Below are 26931 nucleotides of genomic sequence, written 5' to 3'. Positions count from 1 at the left end.
AGCACAAGACAATTTTAAGTTAATAAAGTGTAGATGTAACAATTTTGGTTGGTAACAAATTAATATTACACAAATGAGCAAATTAATCTAGATAGTTGAAGATTAATATTTTGATCAAATAACAATAAGAAAACACATTTTTTTTGAAGAGTAGGAAGTACATGGTATATTGTAATAATGTTAAACATTGTAAGTAAAGGTGATCTTTAGTAGTTACTACTAAAGATCACAAGAGTAATTGTGGTCTTTAATAGTAACTACCAAATGAAATGATATTAAAAATAATTGGATTTGGAGCTTTGAATTGTTATTTTCCTTATCATATTTTATTGCTACTTGAATCTCACACCCCCTTTTACATGTGATAAACCGCTTTGATTATACCTCTTATTGTTTTACATATGGGTTGAACCATTGACTGACACAACTTTATTCCACTCAAAAGTTTCTCACATTGTAATACTTTTGTCTCATTTAATCGTGTCAATCAAATTCTTCTCTATACTAAAAAATAAATATCAACACAAAGTGAGCAATATACAACATTTTATTAGTTTTCCTTCTAGACATTTATATCATGTGTGTGTACATGCGTGCACACGTCATGACATCAATACTTCTTTGTATTAATCTAAACAACATAAGCTCTCATCTTGTCCTTTTCAAGATCCAAGAGATCCTAAATTACAAATGAATTTGGTTTGCATTAATTTTTTTAGGGAATATATTCAGGATGCTTATAAGAAAGAGGAAAGGAAGAAGATGTTGCAAGCATGAAAAATACTAAACTGTGTTCATAGAATGATATCACGTTGAGTATGAATATCCCATGGAAATAATTATCACATACAACACATAAAGGGATTAAATAGATTGGAATTGGATCCATTATGCAATGTATAAGAAAGATAATCCTCATAACGAAATGAATCATCACCACTCCCCAAACTCATAGAAAATTGAATACAATGGAAGTATTATACATAGCAACGCTATAAATTTTAAAGGTCAACATAGTAGGGACTTAAATATTTTCTTTACACCATAAAAAAAAAATGTCATAAAAAATACGATATAGAGATGGAATAAGATACGTATAGAAAAACGCCATGACATGACATTTTTCTTATATATGCGAGTACCTAAGAGGGTAGCTAATATAGCTATGAAGTAAGCTACATATAAAAGCTTGGCATGTCATGACATTCCTCCCATATATACAAAGTACCTACAAGGGTTGCAAGTGTCCTCTACTAGGAACTAAGAAATGATACTTGTAAAAGGGCATAAGAATAAATACAAATCTATCACTAATCTAAACACAAACATGGGAAATTTATATGGTTTTTTGATGGTTCTCAATCAAGAAAAAGTATTTCTCCATATCTTGACCAAGGGTGACTTGGTAATGAGGACAATAAAGGGTATCATAAGCAAGAAAAAATATTAAATATCCATCTTCGTGGATTGAGCAATCATATTAAAAGAGTCAAAACACTTCTCAATAAAATGATTAAAATCATGAGTAGCTCAAGGTATAAGCAAAAGATGGAAAACTAAATCTCAAGAAAGCACTTTCATGGTTAAAATTTTAAAATCTTATCTATGTTATACATCAAAAATTTCAAAAAATGAAAGCCTAATTGTACTTTCCAAATTTCGGTAGGGTGTGCAAAAGATATTACAAACATTAAAGGTAAACCCTAAGAAAAATATTGAGATAGCAACGTGTTGCCAACTTTCAGTTTTTCCCTTGTGAGTTTGTAGTTGTTGGTAAAAATTGAGATTCTATTCAAGATTGCATGTCAAGACCTAGCCTTTAGGTGACTTACTTCTCATCAAATTCCCAAGGCTCCCACTTTTCAATTTTTTCTGGGTATCCTTTGCTTTGCCTTTCCCTATCTCTCCATGTGGGTTTCTTGTCATTTTAATGCATTCGGGGTTTAGGTGATTTAATTTTGGTTGGGATGTGTTTTAAGCGTTTTCCCAAAGAAAAGTGTGTTCTCCTTATTTCCACAACTTTTATCTTACACCATCATTCTCATTACCTTCAGATTTTGAATAACCCAGCTAGCTTTCCCCTTGGTGAAGCCCATCAAGCATGTACTTGAGGAACAAAGTCACAATTGTATTAACAAGATGTACACTTGATTGTCTTATGATGAAAGATCTAGGAAACTGCAAATTAGAACTACGAAGGTTTTGAGTCAAAATTTGGAGGTAAAATTATTTTTTATGAAGAAAGACAGGTTTGTGGGTTTCCAGTTGCTCACTAACGGAAACAAAGGTATTTTGTTTTGTTTCTAAAGCCAACATGGCTTGTCCCCAATTTTAAGTCTTTATGTATATACTGGACCAGGCATGATGCTAAAGAAATTAATATGAACCCGTAATGAAGTATCCATGATCAAAGTCTCATCTCAAAGCTATTAGATCAAAGTAAAGAGAAAATTTTGCAGAGTTTTTCCTTCTTCTAGAAAGTGCTGCTTTCAGAGGGGGTCTTTGTCCTTAGGAAGTATAAAAGGCTACTCCGAAGACTTGAAAAATAAAAAGCTAAGTGACTGTAATATGTGAATATTCTACAAAGATACCTAAAAGATGCTTCTGGAAAATTTAGCTATAGAGGTGCAACCTCAATACATAGAAAATCATATGTTAAATGCTAAAGGCAGAGAGTAAGAAAATGAAGTGCCCAAGGTAACGAGAGATCATCCCTCGCACCCTGATTCTGAATCAAAGGAAAGTTGGGCTTACAGAAAAATAGATCTGCACCCTCCCCTCTGTATACAATGAGTTATCATCTCGGATCTTGAAGTAAACAAAGGGATTTTCCATTAAAATAAAAACCCTTGGTTTGGTAAGTGGCATTCACGATACTAAATCATTTCAAGTGAAATGGCTTTCAAATTTATAAATCTTTATGTGCATGGAAATGAAAAGTTTTAAATAGCCGTTGATTATCAAATTTATTGCAAATCCTATCATTATAATCATTGGTTGAACTTAATTTCATTCGTGTGGTGCTAACATTCAGATTTCTACATCTATTTCATCGGACACTAGTAAATTTAGGCTTGAATTTCGACGCAAAAAGGTCAAAATTTCGACAAGAGTAGGTCGATAAGGCGACCAAGCTTGCCGTCAGTCTTTTTTGGTCGATTTTTCACCACATACATTTCGTGTCAAAATTTTGACTACATAAAGGTTGACTTACCGACACGAATTTCGTCACTTTCCTTGGTCCAAGCTGAAGTGATATTACCTCATTTGCCAGCGGTGCTCATCGAAATTTTGACGTAAACCTTCATATTGGTGCATCGAAATTGCGACAAATCCAATTCACATTTCTCCTCTGGTGGCATACACGCGATGCCAAAGTGGACCAGTTTTGTGTCGAAATTTTGACCAAAATATTGCATTTTCATCGAAATTGCGACGAAAGCGCTTTACATTTTTCCGTCGGTGCCATACTCGCAACGCCAAAGCGAACCAATTTTGCGTCGAAATTTTGACTGAAATATTGCATTTGTGTCGAAATTGAGACAAAGACATGTAGAAATTTTGACGAGCTATCCCATTTATTGTAAAAGCTTTGCTCTCATAGGAACCTTCTAAACTACACAAAACTTGATTCTAAAGCATAATTTCTTGGTGCATGAGAGTCAGGGTATCGTGCACATTTCTACCTCCACACCATTGCTTCATTTGTCACATGATTTATTTTATACAAAATAATGGGAAGGAGGAAGAAATGTGCACGGTATCCTGAGTCTCCACCGAGCAATTATGCTTTACAACTCAAATTTTGTGCAGTTTAAAAGGCTCCTATGAGAGCAAAGCCTTTGCAATAATTGGCACAGCACCTCTAAATTTTGGTTCGTGCAGGGAAGAATAAAATTAGGAAAGAATTATTTATCAGGAATGAAAGCCAATAATTTCATCTATTTTTCAAACAGATAAACGTGACAAAAAAAACTTACAGTCCCAATCACATCATCATAAGAGCGCATATATAACTATAACTATGTCTAAAAACAACATAATTTACAAATATCCACAATTCAAATATTATCCTTTGATGTTTTCTTTAATGCAAAGTTTCAAGTCAACTATGTTATCGCCTTGGATGTAATACCAAACTGTCATTAGACTAAAGACTGCAGCAAGATTTACGATTTACAAATGCAAGGAGAACTACTCAACCAAAGTAGAAAATGACATGAAAAGTTAACAATCTATCAACTAACAATCTAGATGAAATATTTCTAGCAATTGAACTTTACATTATAGAAACAAAATATTGCCTTAAAATTGACACCTCACCAGTCATTCATTTGCATCCGTAATGGCTTCACAAAAGTTGAAAGCTTACGATTTGTCAAAAACACAAAAGGAACTCGTAGTTCAGCCGCATCAATAAAACTAAAGTAATTCAATTGCACAGTGAGGGCAAGAGACTGTCAATATCGATTGTGGAGTTGTAGATAGGTAAGCGATAAACATAAAAAGGTGGTACAAGATTTTAATAGCAATTGTGTTTGTTTTATTGTTTTACTGGATGAAAAATTTAGTACTAATGTGTGTCATTTGTCTTGTTAGGTGTGTTGATATTTGATTCAGTTTAGTTTGGATCACTTTTCAGTTCATTATTCTTGCATATAGTTATTGCATTTTTTTGCAACTAGAAAGAAAGATTTAGTAAACTAACTGAACCTTTCATAAAATGATGAATTACATGGATCCTTTAGAAACTCAATAATTGCAATTAAATAGCTGAAACTTGGACATCATGTATCATTCAGGGATTGCAAATGGATTTAGAAATTATTCTAAAATCTTGTGTTTGTAGAAAAACACAAGAAAAGATGTGCAGTCAATAACTTAATAAAATTGATTTAAGTGCAAGTACTATGCAACCATTGAGAAATCCAAGTATGCTTAAGTATTGAGGGTAGTAGGGAGGAATTATGTACGTAGTTAATAGTAGTGCAACATAGACTGGTTATGAGGGGCACTATGTTATACAAAGTTCTACGTTACAGGCACTTTGTGGAATAAGCAATGACAAAGAATAAGGGCATCATTTAAGTATTTTAGGTGGTACTGCAAAATTGCTAAAATTGTTGCCACATGGTCTGGAGAGAGAAAGAAATTTCGCATCCTTAAATCTAACCTTAGTTCTCTTTTGAAAATCTGAGTGGATTTGTGTGTTAAAGCTTTGCTAGCATTGATTGTAATAGCAAGAATGGATATTCAAAGACTATTGCAATGAAGGAAGCATGCTAGTAGAGATACAAATGGTTTTGGGGAATATTAATGAAGATGGAATACAAGCCTTATGATCCTCTCAAGGTGATGGGATTGGGCCTTAAACTCATCTTGTACAATGCTTGAGCATATCCCAATGTAGCTCCAACAGACCAACCAATTGATCCATACTACATCTGAAACTCATACCTACAAAATCAACATTAGAATGAATCATTCAACATTGACACAAGCCTTAAGAAAAATAATGTCACAAATTACTGATTCTTCAAACTAAACCTGATAACCAATTCCAAATAGGGGCATAAATAATTGCAATAAATTGTAGGAACTATTTCAACGCAAATTTGTGACTTACAGGTAACAAGCTAGTCAGTTAGACAAATCATGTATTATAATTTTATGAAATTTGTTGTTCAAAATTTTGTTGTTCAATAGTTTCTTGGTTAGATCAACATTTTAAATCATACACTATGATCCATCATCAAAATAAATGAGTCAGAAATTTAATTATATAAACTTTGGCAAGAGATTTTGCATTACCTGCATTTCTCTGGGAGTTTAAGCTTCTGGAAGTTGAACCAAGAGTCACTAGTTTTTGCAATGACAACTGTCTCATTTGATAGCATGGCCTACAAATAAGAAGTGTTTACTCATTAATCTATAGGAACAACAACAAAACCAAGGATTGAAGTACCGATTGAACCATAAGTCATTTTATGATATGTAGTGATTCTCAATAATTTTACCTGGATGTGTTTGAATAACAATTTGACTCTAAGAGCCTCGTTTGGAGCACCTTTCAAGGGAACACCGTGAGGCACAAATATACGCTAATAATTATCAAAGGCCATTGTATTGTGCTTCAACTTCTTTGCGATGGCTTCTAAGAAGTCTTTCATTAATATACACCAAAAAGTAGGTCCATTTGTGATAGTTACCAGATTAGGCTGCACGATTATAGCTTTCTCCTTCTTCGAGAGTAATGAATATCCCATTGAGCTATATTCATTAAAAATGGGCCCTGCAAATAAGTAAGCATCTACAGACTCAACTATTTCAGCACATAATGCAGTATCAACTACACTCCAGTAACTTCTTATGAAATGTGGAAGAGTCTCTGAAACTTTACCCTTAGTCGATGGCATTGCAGCCACAACATAACCTGAAGCATTTTTCAATTTCGTAAATGCATCTTTTGCCTTAACAACCCTCAGCTTTGGACCCCTAACCAACACTTGCTTAACTGTTGCATTTAGGAACTCTATAGTTGTTTCCACAACTACTTCCACACTTCTTGGATTGCTTAGCCTATAGTTCATGCTAGCCAAAAAAACTATTAAAAAAACAAGTTACAAGTGGCTTCAAATGCAATGAGCAATGCAAGAGTTTCATGACATACAAACCTTGCTTTTAATTTAATTAATGGATTTTGTGACCCACCAAAACCTTTCAAACATTGGAAAACTATAAAAACATGTCATGGTGAAACAAAACAAAAAGCTCACTTCTAAATTCATTTTACAAAGGGTACACACACATTAAGAAACAATGAAAAGGAAATAAAGTTTACACATCGACCCAATGTCTTGAATGATAATTCAAACCTTACTACTGTCAAACAAAGTATTGGAAATAGTGTGTGTGGTGAACCTTGCATGCTAAAAGATATACACTAGATCAACTAAGGAAGAGTTGAATATAGTATAATGAGAAAACTAATCTGACAACATTTAAAATAATATGAATGAAAAAACCCTCAAATGTGTTTCATTGATTCTACAAATGAAAATGTTGATCAACCAAACCAAAGTAAACCTACAGACATTAAGATCCTGAAAATACAAAAAAGACAGGAGGCCAAAGACTAAAAAATCTTGATCACCCCTCAAAAGAAAATTTTCAGTCGGAAACAAGAGGCTGAGATCCACAACATGAACAACTCACAAATTTAATACTTAGATATGTAGGACATTGTACAAGTACAAAAATTAAAACTAATTCCAAACTAATCAAATTTCCACAGTCTATTTGAATATTATGTATGGCTTTTCAATTTTGATTGTGTATGTATTTTGTATTTTTTAATATCAATGGTTTAGATCATACTATGATCCATTGTCTGAGCATACAAAATATGTAATATGAGAAAAAACTTGCAATCTGCAACTACAAAAATACATTTTACATATTTTTATGTTCTTACATTCTGATGATGGATCAAAGAGTGAGATTCTAAATAATGATGCTTAAAAAAGTAGAATCAAAACAAAAAGTCCATGTAGAAGAAACTAATTTACCTAAAAGGAAGAAAAAAGCCCACTTGGGAGTGAGCCATAATGGAATAGGCTCATCACAAAATGTATGGTGTGGAATGCCAGGGAGATTATAGCTAATGCTGATATAAACTGGCTTACTCTCAATAAGCACTTCAGAAATGGCATGATCAGTACCTTCACAATTTTTCTCAGTAGTTTTGGGTCATTAAATTGGATAGAAAATTGATAGTAAAATGTGAAAGAGAACACACATAATGTCACATCAAAATAGGTTTGCATCCTACATATGAGTATGCATCAAAACTGATTTTTTACCTCCTCAATCTATCTATATCAATAAAGAAATAAGACATTTTTTTAATACAAAATTCTTGAACCCTATTCGACTGTAATCTTTCAAAACTGCAAAATAAAACAAAAGCCATAAGAACTAAAATAAAAGGATTTATTTCTAACAAACAATCACATATGCTTTGTATATACCTTAAGACATGATACAAGCTGTTTCACAAGCAACACTAATCATTCCAATTTTTTCCTCGTTTACTAGAGTGATGATAAACTATATGCAAAGTAGAAATAGTGCAGCATAATAGATGATTAGTATCTAGAATTTTTAATACTGAAAATTATAAAGAATGTAATACTCACAAGTGTCGATGCCTAAGAGAATGCAACCCAAGTTTATCATGATCTCTGCAACATTCATTGCATTGGGAATATCCTACTTATTTGCAAACACTAGTAACACTGCATCTCGTAGTTCATCTTGCAAGAACAAGAAACTTAAATAATAATAAATAATTCTACGGATAACATGAAAATAATTGTTAAAAGAATGAGGCCAATTTTACACATAATAACCAAAGTTGCCACCCATGAGAAAGACATGAAATCTTCTTGATCCATTTTCCAATTGTGTTTATGCAATCCTAAAAATTCACTTTGATAGTTCTAACTAATTATTGTTGGAAGGATTTTATTTGCTTCATCAAATGAGTGTATATTGTAGTCTTGGTTTCTTGTATTTTTCAAGATAGTATCATTACTCGTCTAGTATTGTTCAATCTGAAAGGATGATATTGATATGTTGTTTTTCTATAACAGCCAAAACAAGGGGTTGTTAACCTTTACACAAACAAGGGATGAAAGCATAAACATAGGACATCAACAACACAACAAAATAAACCTTTTCCTATGCACTTGGACAAAAGTCTAAGCAACGCTATTGTTAGGATTCCAACAAAGGAAACCCTACTACAACCTGTCAACAAGGCCCAAGAGTGATTATTTAAGAGTCAGCATTATCAGTAGAATTTTGTTCAAAATAGAAGTGGGAGTAGTAACTTCAACAACATAGGCCACAAGGCTAGCGGGCATCGCACCTAAAATATGGTCTAACATCCAAAATTGTGACAAGAATGGAAGTGATAGAAGTCTAGCTCAAACCAACAGCATGAGAAGCATTAATATAATCAAAAAAAGTTTCTTCTTCATTAGAAAACAAGTCCTCAAAAGGAAAATCTAAAACAAAATCATAAGCTCTAATTGCAAATGGTCATTTTCCACGGCCCTCCATCAAGTGACAGCACCTATCCAACACAAAATGGAAATCATTAGGCATGTATCCTATAGAGATGCAATCTCTACAACAAAATGGAAAACCCTCATATTCAATGCTTCACCTGTGGCCTCTCATCAACCATGATTGAAGTGGAGAGATCTCTATTTCAACTAGAATACAAACATAGAATAGCCCAAAATTGTACTAGATCCATCCAATTTTAGGAACTAGCAAAGGGAATTTCCAATGGCCTCAGGCAAAACAACTCACAAAAGTGAAATGAAGATGAGGAAGGAAAACCCAAACATAACTCACATAGGTATAAATGAAGATGAGGAAGGAAAACCCAAACATAACTCACATAGGTATAGCTCAATGTCACCAAACATTAGGGACTTCAAAGAATTAGTCACCCAACGGTGTAAATCTTAGAGGCACTAGAGACTTTAAGAACTTATAGACCATACTTCTGCACTGATAAAGGTTCATGTTATCACCACAAAATAGGACAAACTTTGCATAAGACTTGACAACCCAAGCATAGCTCCTTCAACCAAAATTTGATAGACAATTATCTACAGCATTCAGTGGGTCTAGAACCACCAACAAGAGCAAATATCCTAGCACCTAGAAGCCTAGCTTAGTGCTACACCAAGAGAGTCAAACCCCAACAAAAACCATCCGATGGATCTCTTTTGATGGGGTGTGTTACGAGTATATTAAGTTCCCCTCTTTCTCCAAAGTGGAAAACATCATGAATTTTGAGTTCAGATCTACGTTATGTAATACTGCTTTACTCATGTTTAGAGACCCTTATAGTATATTCAGAGATAATTATTATATCTACTCTATAATAAATGGCAGTGTAATAGCATACTAGCATTAGAGTTCACAACCCACATCAAAAGTGGTTAGTTACACAAAAAGAAGCATCAAACATGGGACATGAGAAACAAATTCAGATTGATTTGCCCTCTATTATCAGAGGATCATAGTAAGGCACAACACAAATTCTCAAATATAAATAACAGTCAACTGTCATTTTACTTAGATCCCTATGAAAATGTAGCACTGAAATACAATATACATTGGAGTTAGGAATTTGGTTGACAAACAAAATCAATTGAATTGAAATAAGAAACTTCACCAAAGAATCAACTAAATATGTAATTTTAAGCATATTTTGCTACTCAAAATGTTACGACTTCTTCCTTCTTGACCTTAAACTCGTGACATTTTCTAGTTTTACAAGGGGAAAAACGATCTCTCCAACTGTTAGTTCTAAATGGCTTCCACCTTAGGCGCATAGAGTCTTTGAACTAGATAGATAAAATACACAACCATGCTGAAGACCATGGAAATAGAGGATAACATGGAAAATACCAAACAATAAGTTGGATGATGATGAAGACTACAGTGAAGGTAGAAGATCCCAGACATCATCAATTAATACCAAACTACCAAATGGAGTATACAAACTTGAAAAGATGAGACACACCTTACAACTAAATGAAACTCTAAAAGCTACCATCAAATGGCATGACATTGAATCATTACCAATAAATGAATACAACATAGAGAAACTACTAGATATGGTATTTCTATTCATTTTTCAAATGAAAGAGTGCAATAGGTATGCAACCATGACTAAGGAAAGTGCAATTTCGCACCATTTGCCATGTTGATGTTGAGATATAGACTTGTGCAATCCAATCTCCCAAGGAATAGACAGCACCACATATTGCCATCTTCGCCAAAACAAGATTTGTCATAAAGCGATGTTAGAATAGTTACTAAAATGGTCATAAATTATGTTGTTATAGTAAAAGAATACTTTAACTTAAGAAAAAAAACTATACAATATTAAAACATGATATTGTGCTTTAAAAACTAAAAAGGTACCTGTAACGAAGAACTTCATTTTGACTTGCTAATTGGTTGACACTATTAACTATAAGCTTATTTTTAAAGTTTGAGCTTCACTTGGTTTCGAGAATAGTTAAATATTCTCTACTTAACAGGGCCAACCACGTGAAGGTGGAAGCTCATTTGGACCTCCCCCCCCCTAACATCACTCTAAATTCCCTATTAACATTTAATAATATTCAATTCATCCATTTTTGAAATATAACATTCAATCATTATAATCACATGATAACATTCATTAACACGTAAAATTCATAAACACACAACATTCATGAATAATTCAAAAGTAAGTCATTCATGAATAATTCATTAACACAATATTCATTAACACCCAATATTAATGAATAATATTCATTAACACAATATTCATTAACACCCAATATTAATGAATAATATTCATTAACACAATATTCATTAACAATATTCAAGAGTAAGTCATTCATGAATAATCATATCTTTTTTGCTTTCTTGTCGTATCTTTTTTTCATAAAATTTCTAAGAGGAATATCAATGTCCTCGTCATCCCCATTAACATTTAATAACATTCAATTCATCCATTTATGAAATATAGCATTCAATCATTATAATCACATGATAACATTCATTAACACATAAAATTCATGAACACACAACATTTGTGAATAATTCATTAACACGCAACATTCAAGAGTAAGTCATTCCTAAATAATTCATTAACACCCAACATTAATGAAAAATATTCATTAACAATATTCAAGAGTAAGTCATTCATGAATAATCATTTCTTTTTTGCTCTCTTGCCATTTCTTTTTTTCATAAAATTTCTAAGAGGAATATCAATGTCCTCGTCATCCCCCTCCTGTACTGGTTCTAACACATGTCTCCTCCTCATCCGTTCAAGAACATCATGAGGTCGTTGCACCAAAGGGGGGTCTGCTGCAATAACAAGTACTCCATGAGTTAAATTCACACCATTTTATATTAGTGAATTACGAGTTTTTATTTAAGTAAAAGAACTATAAATCAATAAATTAATTTAAAAGAACAAAACATAGATTTTGTTTACCTGAATGTGCGACATGATCTACCTGCTGATCAGTCTGAACATCCTCCAGCACTCGTTCAGCACGACATGATTCTATATCCTCAACACAAAAAGGTTACACCAAGTTCAATTAAAGATGTTAAATTGTATTAATAATTATGTAATTAGTTTTAAATAACAAATGAGCACCTCCATCGATAGTACAATGCACATCAGGGGCTTCATGATGCTGCGTATGATCTATGTGATGATTAACAGGCTGCATTGCAATGTCATGCACATTATTATCAAATAAATTGTTGCTCAAGTATTCAATTTCTAATATATATGTTGGCATATTTACCTGTGCACATGATGCAGGAGACTGTTCGGTTGGGGGAATGGAAGTTTGCCGTAGGCATTCAGCCACCGCTGCATAGCCTTGCTTGAAGGCAATTTTTTTGTGTTCTTCTATGGCCTCCAAATTAAAATGAGTGCCCTGCATTTTTTTATTAATTAAAAAAATTATTTGCATTTTATAAATCATTTTTCTTTTCAATTCATTTATTGCTACTTACAATGCGTGCTTTGACTTTCGAATATCCCCTAGAGCCAAGTTTGTGCTGCCCAACCTTTTCCAGCCTCACCTTTGTTGCCTTTGATGTGTCCTACAACCTATGAAAAGTTTGAAACATGTTAGATGATATAGATATAAAGATCAGTGCTAAATAGTGGATTATTATATGGTATGCAGGTTTTAGCATAAAGTAGCATGTTCCACCAAAAATATGAAAAAAGGGAAGAAATTATAGCATCATACCTTTAATTGACATGTGTAATCATGCTATTTATCCATGGAGTTCATGCTAAGTATTTATCCATATTCTAACATGCCTCTCCATAAAATTATACATCAATTTCGACAGTCTATATTATCCATTGTCACACAAAGTAAACGATAAGCTAAAAGTTGAAACAGCTAGCAGATTTTATAGATTAAATTTTTATCCCTACGTTCCACACTCAAAGTGTTTTTATCCCCAAGGCTGCAACAGGTATAAACTTGAGGGCAAATGTCAGATTTCAGATTGTTTTAGTAGCATTCCTTTTTACCCATAGCTGAAAAGTAAGTAGTTTTTTGTTTTCAATTTAAAAGACATCACCTTTGTGCATCAAGTGCTTCTTTAGCCTCCACACTGCATGGAACTGATTTTATAAATGGTCGTTGTAACTGAAACAAAATCCCCACTGATTTGCTAAGATAACTAGCAACTAACCTTTAAAAAATCACCTATACTGCTAACACATACAACTATGGTACATGTAGTTGAGCATTACTATATTTTCAAGACATAATATAGCTATATGTGAAGTTATATATCATTGATAATTCACATCCAGTGTCATATATGGCTCTATGCCTAGCCATGGTCTATAGGTAACATACATAATGTCATCCAAATGAAGTCTCAAATAGTTTGTCTTACCTAGTGTAGGCTGGATCATCTCTCCACAATACCAATAAATATAAATCTACAAGTGTTGTTGTCAGTCCTCAAAGATAGGAATGTGATTGTTGTCATTAACTTGTGTTTCTAGCATTGAACGTGATGCTTATTACTTTTAGGAAACTAACCATTAGTAAAATTCTTGCAAAAATTTTCAAAAAAATTGTACTTGTCATTACAATTATTGAATATCATTTATCACCTATACTGCTAACACATACAACTATGGTACATGTAGTTGAGCATTACTATATTTTCAAGACATAATATAGCTATATGTGAAATTATAAGCGCACTATTTATATCTTATGTAGGATTTATGCCTAGATTGAGATATATAAGCAATTGTCTCAGCATATGAATTACATACCTTTCATCAATAGATAGATTAAATTGAGCTAGTTGAAATTGTTGATACTGAAGTTGAACCCTAAATTTGCTCATTAATGTACTAGTAGTTAATACTATTGCATACCTTTTCAGATTTGCTAGTGTACTTTCTTCTGGATTTGCTGGTGTACTTTCTTTTGGACATTCCCTTTTCTCCTTTGCATCCAAAATGAACTCATTCCAGTCACTCACTGAAACAAAGGGAGGACGCTCGTACTTCGAGTTTAGGATGAGGCTCTTTCTATATGTGTCCCTCACAACCTTAAGATGTCTGGAAGCTTTTTGTAACAATTTCTTATGATCAAAAATATTACTACCAAACTCATGCTCTATATCTTTGATGAGCTCATCTTTAAATTTTTGTTCTTGGTAGTTCCACCTTTTAAGAAAAAATACAAAATTGTTAGATATAGCTAGTATAAGAAAAGACTCGAATGAAAGGAAAAATGTTGCACCAATTAATGATATGAAAAAAAATAGTGGGATAAAATTAGTTCAGTTATGATGTTCCACCTTTTACGTATGGTGGGCCCGAATCTTCGCAGCGTGAGGTCATAAAGCCTCCTATAAAATGTATCGTTTCCTGCAAAAAATGTCATGGGATAATTAATAGTAAGAACCATTAAAATGAATCATGCGAAGAATAATTTTTTATAGTGAATAAAAAATACATAAAATGAGATACATTTCATATTTTTAGTGATCTATTTCAGGGTTGGAGGATCAACTTGACCAAAATTGACCAAAAAAGAAGTTTGGAAAAAATTTTAAAACGTCTAAAATTAGTCAAACTCTACCAGGGTTCTATTGTTGATGTTCTGAAACTAAAAAATGTATTGTGACTATATTAATCAATATACCTTGAAAAAAAAATACAATGAATAATACATATAACTTGCCATGACCTTCATTTTTTGTCATTCTTAATTGATGTTGTCACTGATCATACCTGGGATCTTAGGACATTTCAAAGGCATTGATTCATCATCGTCAATCAACAATGATGTCTGCATAGCTCCCGTGCTAGAAATATGGGTAGCTCTAGGAAATGACAATGAATTATCACCAATACATGCACTATGATCCGCATTTGGTGGAGTACCAGACGGTGCATCTCCTACCACAAAAAAAACAATACACTATGTGATGCACCCAAGATTAAAGTACATATTATCAACTCATAACAAACACAAAACCAAATATAGCAAAACAAGGATTTACCAGCTAGATGTCCCCTTGTTGTCGACATTGCAGTCGGCAATCTCGTACAGGCGTCCGTCAACTTCTTAGGAGTCTCTTGCATTGGATGACTTGAACAATACATTGTTAGCAAAGACATTCTGAAATAATAAAAGTAAGAGTTAAGAAGTTTTGAATGTTTGAAATAAAAAATTCCTTCTAACTTGTCAACTAAAAGATTGTTTTATCAGTGGCAGTCGGACCTCTGCTACTACCGGCCTCACCGCGTTGTCCTTGACCAAGTTGTGGATCAGTTGCCAAAAATTCCTGTATAACAAGAATTTAGTAGTTAAAGTTTCTTACAACTCTTTAAAAAAATTGCATCAATAAAGTATTTTTGCCAATATTACATTTTTTACTTCACAACATAAAAGATTATAAAATACAAATCTTTATTAAACTTTTCTTATAACTAAATATTCATTGGAGCTTACTTCATAACGATGAGCTTGCGCTCTCAAATCTGATAGCCTCTTCATCATCTCCTCGGATTCCATATTTGCCTCATCCAAAATTTTCATTGCTTCTAAATTAATTTTTTAAAATTTTTTCTTCAACATTTTTATGAAATTGGGAGTTTCAGCAATATCCTCATCAGAAGGCATAGCTAGTGGCTCGGTACTTACTGATACTGCTTTACCCTTATCCTGAACATCAAATTGTGAGAGAAATATCAGTAAAACTATCATAAAAACTAAAAAACCGTAAATAAAATAACGTAATAATATAACATTTTTCAACTATCTAATTTGTACAATTTCAAAAAGGTTTACCCTCGTTGAAGAAAGGGTGGGAGTAGCATCCTGGTGACCTCTATCATCTATCGAATCCATATAGTCCTGTCACAAAGATTAAACATAAAAAATTCAGCTAACTGAAAGCAATAGACAACAAAAAAAAACTTATTAACAAAATGGTAAATAGTACTTACACCATAAATAAAATAACATAATAATATAACATTTTTCAACTATCTAATTTGTACAATTTTAAAAAGGTTTACCCTCACTGAAGAAGGGGTGGGAGTAGCATCTTGGTGACCTCTATCATCTGTCGGATCCATATCGTCTTGTCACAAAGATAAAAATTTCAGCTAACTGAAAGCAATAGACAGCAAAAAAAAAACTTATTAACAAAATGGTAAAGAGTACTTACAACCCTCATGATAGTAACTTTGTTTGTATCTATGTGATTTAAATGGTAATCAATTAGCAGTTCTTCCCCTGCACTTATTGATTTTATTGCACAAACAAAAACTTCATTCCCCTCACGCGCCTCAAATATGCAATTGGGTTGCTTACTAGTTGAAGAAGATCGCGTACTATTTATAAAACCTACAATATTACCTATTGCTTTTGGTCTCCCATCAATGTACATAGCAAATCTTTTACTTTGATCATTTTTTTTCCGTTGTATATAATTAGCTGATACCCCATACCTATGCATACTTTTTTTATACCGAACAATCCACATCCAATCATTGTAATTGTAACATGGACTGACATACTTGAAAAATTTGACAACTTTGTTGTAACCTACCTTTATCCCATCCATGGAAAATAGGCCCAAACCATGTAATGAGGATGGAGCAATGCGATATATCCTCTCATTAACACAAAAATCTGTGATAATTGGAGGTAGCTCATTGGGTACCCATTCTTTCTCAATGTGTGAGTACTGAAAGGGCACCTTGATGTCGCCTTTGGTCTCATCATCATAAGAACATGACCCCCCATTAGCAAGGAAAAATTGCATGTGTTTATCAAATTTTTTTCTATTCTTTTGACCTCTAGTTGATCTCCCTATTTTAGTCGTACTACATGTAGAGCTTTCATCTACCAGTTCCTCATTTCCCTCATTCAATGTAGATAGATCCGACAAGTAGCTATTTGGTGGGTCCTGCAATCCATCAAATGGAAAGTGAAAGTGACAAATATAAAATGTAGTAAGTTGAAAGTGATTATACAATTATATTTCTATACGGACCTTCTTTGTCTATATATACATTATATGATTATATAATATGTCTATTTATAACATACATGCTCAATGATAAACAAGAAGAATATAAGAAAATTATGTCTATTTATTGACTTATACCTGCTGATTTATGTCACTGTGCACAATCCATGCCAAACGGGTCAAATTTCCTATAGTCAATTGACTGTTTGCAAAAAGGGCGACAATCAGACACAATATAAACATTGGTAATTATAAATAACATATGTTGTAATCATTAGAAATGAACACAATAAATATGTAATCAAATTTCTTGAATATTTTAATCATTTACTTTAAGTTAGCTAAAAATTACATGATGCACGTTTGCTACAAATAACTTAGACGACAACATGAACAATAGGCAACATCGCAAACATGAACAAATTTTCCTTATATATGGAATGCAAGATCGTCAACAGAAGGGGTGACGATGTACATGTAGTCAATTGACTGTTTGCAAAAAGGGTCATAATCAGACACAACATAAACATTGGTAACTATAAATAACATATGTTGTAATCATTAGAAATGAACACAATAAATATGTAATCAAATTTCCTGCATATGTTAATCATCTATCTTAAGTTAGCTAAAAATTACATGATACATGTATGCTACAAATAACTTAGAAGACAACATGAAAAATATGCAACATCGTAAACATGAACAAATTTACCTTAATATATGGAATGCAAGATCATCAATAGAAGGGGTGACGACGTTTGTAGTCATTGATTATCTTCTTCTTCTTCTTCTTCTTCATCATCATCATCACCATCATCACCATCAGCATCGCCATCATCATTGCCATCATCGCGATCATCATCGCCATCATCACCATCATCATTGCCATCATCACCATCGCCATCATCATCATCATCACCATCACCATCATCATCATCATCATCACCATCACCATCATCGTCATCACCATCATCTTGATCTTCATCATCTACTTCTTCATCATCTTCAATATCTTCTTCTTCCATAACATTATACTTTATCGGCCTTCATCTTGGATCATGTCTAACAACAAATGACCAACCCTATTTATTTGGAACCTCTGAGTAAAACACTTGCTCACATTGGCTTGGAAGAACATAGGGCTCATCTCCAACTAGCTCAAACGACCTTGTATTGATCATTGTAAATCCATTATCATGTTGAATAACCGTTCTATCTGGATCATTTTGATTTAATCGTAACCTGTACCATTTGACGACGAATAGAACTACTTTGAAGGTGTTAAATTCACACTCAATTATATCATCCAAGATGCCATAGTATTGATTTTGAGATTGTTGAGGATGTATGTCGTTTCTAGATGATATGTTAGTGACCTCAAAAACTGCAGCTATCCCAGAATCACAAGTTTTCTTTGTGTCATCCAACCTTTTTATGCGAAATCCGTGGCCATGATAGTACATAGCTTTGTGGTGCTTGACCTGCAATTTTTGAAGTGTGTGTAAATTATTTGCATCATGAGTTGATACGAAACATACGTCGAGTTATGATCATTAATAAATTTCTACGTACCTCTCCACCTCTTAAACCCTTTACTAGATCAACTACCATCGGCATAACATTGGAATCTCCATTACGATGAGCTTCTGTAACCAATGAAGCAACACCTTCCCATGTTAATGAGCAACCATTTGGTTGACATCGTTCAATCCATTCTGTCATCCAATCAAGATTATTCGCAATATACAAATGTATTGCATCCCACTCTCGACCACCTGTTTCAAAAAAATACACCAATTAAAAATAACTTATATTGAAGATTTATATGAATTAATTAACTATAATAACATCGTAGATTTACCTCTCACTTTCCTCAATCTACCTTTTCCCATCAAGTACTCCCCTTCGAATTTGTTAATTGAGTTGGGATCCCAAATACAATCTACATGGATGTTTGCTGCAAACTTAGGAAGATATTCAGTAATGTACACCATGGTCTAGTATACCATATATCCCTCCACCATAGAACCCTCGGGATGTACTCTCTGTCAAACCAAGCCTTTCAAAAATTTCAAGTGCCTCTCAACCATCCACATTGACCTGGTTAGTACAAGTCCACACAATTCAATCTCCTCAACTTGATGTATGAGGTAGTGTTCTTGTGCATTGAAAAAACTTGGAGGTAGACACTTTTGCATTTCACACATTAGAAGAGGAATTTTTCTCTTCCAATATTTTATATTTTCTTTATTGATTTCTTTAGATGACAACCACCTCATGTATTTTCCAAGATCATATATAACCTGTTTGACATTGTTGGCAAAGTGGTGTGGGAGAGATAGATGTAGAACGTACTACAATATTTGTAAAATGATTTTGTCAATATTTTATAAAAGAATGCAATTGAAACTACATGTAGTACATAAATATATAGTGAATAAAAAATAACATGAATTACCTTAATAAATGTATGCCAATTGTGTGTTTTCAACCCTGGCCCAAATTCACTTTTATTTGATATGACATTGTTTATGTTCGCAACAAATCCTGTGGGAAATCGTATTTTTTTTATGACTTTCTTTTATAGCATTGCTCTGCTGCTCTGACAATAACCAACTAAGGGCACTTGTATCAATCCGGTCTCCATTGTTATTTGGTTGAATACCATTTTCATTGCATGGTTGGATTCTTCAATGTCACTACAAATTTTGACAATTTGATCTTTGTCACGCCTTACATCCAAGATTTTCGATAATGTCTCTGCTACATTCTTTCCAATATGCATAGGATCAAACAAATGCACAATTGGGAGTTTCTCGTAGTACAACAACCTAGTAAATTGCGTAGGATAAATTTTTAGTCCTTTTGGAAGTTGGATATTGATGTCTTGACAACCTTCACAACCATCAATCACATCATCAGTAAACAAAACACAATATCGAAATATAAATTTGAAACAAAAAGCATCAAATGGAATGACATTACCTCGATGATTTATTTTATCGTATGCCAACTTCCATATGCGAGGTGTCATTCTCTGTGGCTTTGACATAGTCTCTTCTAGACCATTGAAAAGATATTTTTCGGTAATTCGGTACTTATGATTTTTGTGCAGAAAGTGTCTATTCTCATCAAACACCTGCTTTCTTAAACTTTTTGAATGACGAGATTTCGTCTTTGGACCACAAACTGGACATGAAAATTTACCCTTTGTCTGAAGACCTACAAGATCGTGTATAATTGGATTAAATGTGTTAACTTTGACATACCAAAAAAGAGGTGTCAAGAAGAGAACATACCACAAAAATGTGTTAGCCCAGGGGCATCGTGTATTGTCCATACAAGCATTGCATGAAATTGAAATTGTCTTTGTCCTATTGATCTACAAATGTCATACATAGTAACCCCATTCCATAACACCACCAACTTGTTGATAAGGGGTTCAATATATACGTTGATATCTTTGACTTGGTACTTACCTAGTTGAATGAGCAAAAACATTACATAATTATTTTGACCATTTCATGGATTAGTAATAATAAATTAATTTAGATGACCACTAAATCAAAAAATATCTGGAACAATCAGTGTCAACATTATGTGCTCTCTCTTTATGGACAACCAAGGAGGTCTATTATTGTTGATAACAAAAATAGGCCACATTGAGTAAGTAGATCTCATCTCTCCATAAGGATTGACACCGTCTGTTGCCAATGAAAGCTTGAGATTACGAGGTTCTTCTTTAAAATGTGGCCATTTTTCCTCTATTTCCTTAAATGTCGAACCATCTATAGGCATTTGCATAATGTCATCTTGACTTCTATTGTGTGCATGGTAATCCATAAATTGTGCCAAGCTATTGCACTTGAATAATCGTTGCAGACGTGGAATAATGGGAATATGCCGAAGAACCTTGCGAGGCACCTTTTTTTTTAATCGATCTGATTGATATCTACTGATATGACAAGTAGGGCATTGTGTTGCAAATTCATGCTATTTATGATATATAATATGATCGTTCGGACATGCATCTATTGTTTGATACTCCATTCCAATATCTTTCATGATGACAGATAATTCTCAGTACAAGCGAGGTAGAATGTTTGATGGTGGTAACAAACACTCACCTATCAACCTACGACCAAAAATATAATTTCTTAATTTAAAGAATATTAATTGCTACACGAACCCAATGTTAATTGTAAGGGAACTATGAGTAAAATAATGAAAGAAGATGGCATACCTTAACATACGTGTCGTTGCTACATTGGATAAACCATTCATAACCTTCAAGTTCACCAATAGCAATACAACGGCAAGAAGAGTTGTTTTGGAGCCTTCATATAGGGACTGGTGTGCCTTCTCAAGTAAAGGTAAATCAAACTCTGCATCATCATCACCATCATCATCATCATCATTATCATCTTGATCATCGTGATCTTCATCATCCTGATCTTCTTCCATGGTATCATTACCTTCTACTTCAATATTCACACCTCCATGTTCCCTCGTTTGGAAATCCGCATTCTCTGAATTGTCATGGTCCATAACATGAAACTTAGGGATGTTGACCTATATGAAAATGATGACCTTATATTAACCATGACCATGATGTCATCATTAAATCATGTCTTATGTAATTTATAAACTATTAAAATACATACCAATGGGCGATACTCGTTTCTCCCTTCAATGTGACCATGTTGCCTACAATGTTGCTCAACTGTTGTGATTAGATATCTTCAGGTCTTTAAGCCCTTACACATTTTGCAAGGACAATAACATTTTCCATCACCTTTTCTTTTTAAGTTAGACTACAGTCTAGCAATTGTCTCCCTATTTTTTTGTGCATTGATATCGTCAGACATGGTCTTTCTTGAATGGAATGACTTGTTGGTGGAAGAAGGATGATTTGTTTGCAACTTGCAGATGGAGTAGTAAGAGGAAGACACATATAAAAAGGAGTTAGGTCTCTAAACCAAGTAAGAGTTAGGACATGTTGGAGTGGGGTCAGCCCAAGATATTTTGGGAATCTTGAAGAACCTGGTAATCTGGAAAGGTGAAAATAAACAAGTATTTTTACAGCTACAAAGGAGGAATCAAGAACATTATAAATAATGAAGAAGAAACTTAAATCCATACAACTTCACCTCTATTTACAATTTGACCTTTCTACAAGTGAAATATGACAATATACAAAATTTCCAATCACATTTTCACTTTAAAAAGAACACCAAATATACCTTTGCTACAATATCTTCTTCAAATTCTTCGCTATCAGATTCTTTAGAACTGCAAGCTCCTATGCAGAAAAAGGATGAGATGTACTATGCAATTTTCGATGGGAAATATTTAAACAAATCAACTATCAAAAAAACAATTTATGAAATTCAGGTGCTTTATTATGTACTAAAGACTTGGCAAGATGTTTCCAAGTCTATCTATAGAATGCCTATCTGCATGGTTGTTTGCAAATAGTCTAGTATGGTGTCGCTTTTGAACAACAAAAAATATCACTAGGGCTAGTAATTTGGCTCAAGAGATGCACAAGCCTGTTGACACCACAAAACTTTTAGTTCATCATATAGCATTCAGCTGTCTTCTTTAACAAAATCCAAAGAGAATACAAACAAACTAATGAGCCATGTCTATCTCAATTGAATAGAAAGTACTATAGTGAGTATTAGGAAACTGACCTTGCGAATAGCATCCAGTTTATAAAGTATTAAGAAAGTGACCTTGCTAATTAGTTTAACATAGATTGGTGAACAGAAAATTCATAATAAAAATCTGATTTTTTTCCACACTTGTTCAAACCATATAATGAAACGACAAAAAATGAATTGTATACAAAGACCATATTGTAGTCTATCCAAGTTGAAAGTGAATAGATGACCTTTATGGGGTGTTGTACCAAGTGGAGCAAGTATGTGAGAGCTTCAAGATGGGGTTAAATGAAATTGGGAGATCTTAAGAGTTCTCTCTCAAATTTTGAAAAGGTTTTGGAGGTTCACCCTGAGAACTGTGAGAGCTTGAAAGTTGTAGGCCATATATATGCTCAACAAGGGCAGTGAGAGAAGGCTTTGGAAATTCTAAGAAAGGCAACAAGCATAGATCCACGTGATGCTCATTCCTTTATTAAGATGGGTGAGTTATTGATATCATTAGACCCCAGTGCAGCCTTAGATTCTCTTAACACAACAAAGTCTCTTCTAAAGAAGAGCAGAGAAGATGTACCCATTGAATTGTTAAACAACATTGGGGTTCTTCATTTTGAGTGTGATGAACTAGAGTTGGCTTAGCAAAATTTCATGGAGGCATTAGGAAATGGTGTTTGGGTTGAATTCATCAATAAAAGCCCTAGTATCAATTCTGAAGTTTTTCCTATGTGTTTAAAGGATATGGAATTCTTCCATCGACTAGAAGAAGGAGGTGTTTCACTTGAGTTTCCGTGGGATAAAGTGACAACACTATTTAAATTGAGTTTCTTTTTAAATACTATTTAAATATAATTTAAAATATGAATTTATCCATGAGAAATCCAATGAATAGGTGCTCCTGCATCATAGACAGAGATGCTGATGCAAGGTATGATGTTACTGACTTCCCTCTTAGCGCCCTAGTCCACCAACTCATACATGAAACCATGGGACAAAAAAGAAAAAATGTTGGATTTAAAAGCTTTTCCGATCGGTTATTAGGAGTATGAACGAGGTCTGCATGTCAGATTCGAATGAAGCCCTAAGATTCATTCAAAGCCCCCACACCAATATCGGCATGGAGGCTTCGAGTGAAGCCCCTTGGGACCTTCATTCAAAGATTTGGCTTCATTTGAAGCCCCTAAAATTTAGCTTCCCCACTTTCCATCTGATTTCTTCATTATGGAAAGTGGGAACCATTATTGTGGCCCTACCCAGGAACAAAATTTTATCACCTAATTTTTCTTTTGTTGACTTCATGATCTTTCTATGAAGCAAATAAAATAATAACTAACATTTTCTATGTTTCAAACTTCTATGTTGACTAAAAAACATCTGCTAAAATAACTTTATTTGACAAATTCCATTAAAAAATTATAACCTTTTTCAACCTAGACTTATATTAGACATTTTATAAGTTACACTAGATTAACATGTTTAAAAGTAACTACACATATCTAAATGTGTGCACTACATAAGTGTGCGATAAAAATATATATGTATATTTCAATCTATCTTGACATATGTTCATAATCACTCGTATGAAAAGGAATGCATTCAAATATTTCAAGCTCATCTTTGTCATTTGGCTCCCCAAAAATGTGCATACAAGTAACAAAATATTATAGAAAGTCAAGTATTCAAACTATTTGCTAAATGTTATAAGAGAACGATAGATCGTTCATTGTTGAATATATAAAATATTTCATATACCACAATATAACTATTTTATAAATGAAAACTTTCATACATGGGATGAAGCATTCTGGTTGTTTGAAAGTCTATTGGACATTGTGAGCTTGCATAAAAAATATCACAATAGTCCTTGAATGCTTGAATGTTCTTTTTTCACCTATAAGTAGTGGTGAATATAGAAATAATGAGACATTTTATTTAATCTACTATATGGATTTGAAGCAAACACAATTATTATAGCAACTCAATGCAAAGGAAAATCAATATATTTAATTTAAAATAGTCTAAATGTGTTCATACAAAAACTATAAATGATTATCCCTATTTAATTGATCTTTATATATTCCTAGTTTTTCAGCTAATGACCAGCCAAATGAAGCCCATAAAGACAAGAAGACACAATTTATACCCAAATTAGCATTTTAGAATATTATGAGTGAACCACTTTTATTTCTTTGTAGCCTATTTTATCTTGAAAATAGGATACCAAATCATGTCATTATCCTTGATTTATAATCTTATCCTAGTTGATATTTTCTAACAAAAAATTCAATAATCTATTTAGATAACTTGTCTTTTGTAGTGTTAACCATTCTCCAAAAATACATATTTTTTTTCTAAAAATATCTTCGAACTCAATGGAAAGCTCATGATTCAACTACCTCTTGTCTCCTATTGAGGTATTTTGGGGATGATATAATAAATAATTCATTCCATCCTACATTGGTAATACTTCTTATTTGGTGAATACATCATTTCATCAAAAAGACTCTTTGTGTGGTGAACCTTTAGTATTTTACCTATACAGTAGATAGATCAGAAGCAACAACATATTTAAATAAACTAAATATCTCTAGAAACATATATGTATATATGTAATAATGTAAATCAAATCAATCTGGAATATTTTCAAGATATAAGTTAAATTCTCATGGATCATTTAGAAGTCATATGTCACAAAAATCTTCAAGTGGGTTACAATTTCTTATTTTTGAAAAATAAATCAAATATTGAATAAATTTGAACCTAAGATTTATTTAAAATAATTTTAAGATATATATTCAATAAAAAAATTTAAAAATAAAAGATAATAGAACTATATCATTGAACATAAGAGGAACAAAATTTCATCACTTGATTTTCCTTTTGTTGACTTCAAAATCTTTCTGTGAAACAAATAAAAAACAAATAACATTTTCTATGTTTCAAACTTCTATATTGACTACAAAACATCTTCTCAAATAACTTTATTTGGTGAATTCAATTTAAAAGATTAGAACCATTTTCAACATAAACTTATACTAGATTTTCAACAATTTTCAAACTTCTATTTTGACTACAAAAGATCTCTTGGAATATAGATCATCCATTGTTGAATATGTAAAATATTTCATATACCATACTATTTAATCTTGCCAAGCTGTTTGAACAACTACATGACACTGAAAAAGCAAATCTTTTGTACAGGCTAATATTGTTCAAGTTTCCTGATTATGTGGATGCATATCTATGACTTGCAGCCATGGTCCAGGCTCGAAATGAGATCCAACTAAGCCTAGAATTGATTGGGGAGGCACTTAAGGTGGATAAAACCTCAGTAAATGCGATTACCATGCTTGGCAACCTGGAACTGAAAACAGATGACTGGCTTAAAGCAAAATAAACAATTAAAACTGCACAAAATGTATCAAATGGTAAGGATGCTTATGCTGACATTTATCTTGGAAACTGGAATTATTTTGCAGCTTCACGCAATGAGAAGAAGGATCCAGATGCGGAGGGAATACATCTTGATAAGGCTAGGGAACTATATTGTAAAGTGTTGGCTCAGAGACCTGAAAATGTCTATGCTGCAAATGGGGTAGGCATTGTGCTAGCCGAAAGGGGTCATTTTGATATTGCAAAGGAAATTTTCACACAGGTTCAAGAAGCTACAACAGGAAACATCTTTGTTCAGATGCCTGATGTGTGGGTAAATCTAGCACATGTTTACTTTGCACAAGGACAGTTTGGGCTTGCAGTGAAAATGTATCAAAATTGTTTGAAGAAATTCTATTTTGGCACTGACACCCAAATTTTATTATATTTAGCTTGATCACATTATGAAGCAGAATAGTGGAAAAATTGTAAAAGAATAAAATCATCAATATTATAAATTTCAATAATAATAAAATCATCAATATCAAAATGCACCTCATCCTATTATGTAAAATGATGTGGGTGGCTCTCCTAGAATTTTATATTTTGCATGTGATCTATTGGGTAGTTGACTGTACCAATTTCTTCTTTATAAAATATATAAATATCTTTATTAGGAAATCATATATCCAATATTAAATAAAAATGACATAATACTTCCACTATTAAATCAAAATGACATACAAATAGCTAAAAA

The 26931-nt window shown here is 33.0% G+C and overlaps 1 pseudogene; it reads right to left on the bottom strand.

The window, feature by feature from the left end:
* Positions 1-5336: 5336 nt before the first annotated feature.
* On the bottom strand, positions 5337-26060 carry LOC149568206 (pyruvate decarboxylase 1-like; annotated as a pseudogene).
* Between the last annotated feature and the right edge of the window lie 871 nt (positions 26061-26931).

The sequence above is a fragment of the Cupressus sempervirens genome, chromosome 3 (genome assembly GCF_028749045.1).
Source record: "Cupressus sempervirens isolate cs-2001-9-10 chromosome 3, ASM2874904v1, whole genome shotgun sequence".
In the NCBI taxonomy this organism is placed as follows: Eukaryota; Viridiplantae; Streptophyta; class Pinopsida; order Cupressales; family Cupressaceae; genus Cupressus; species Cupressus sempervirens.
This window is presented reverse-complemented; position numbering and strand designations above follow the sequence as displayed.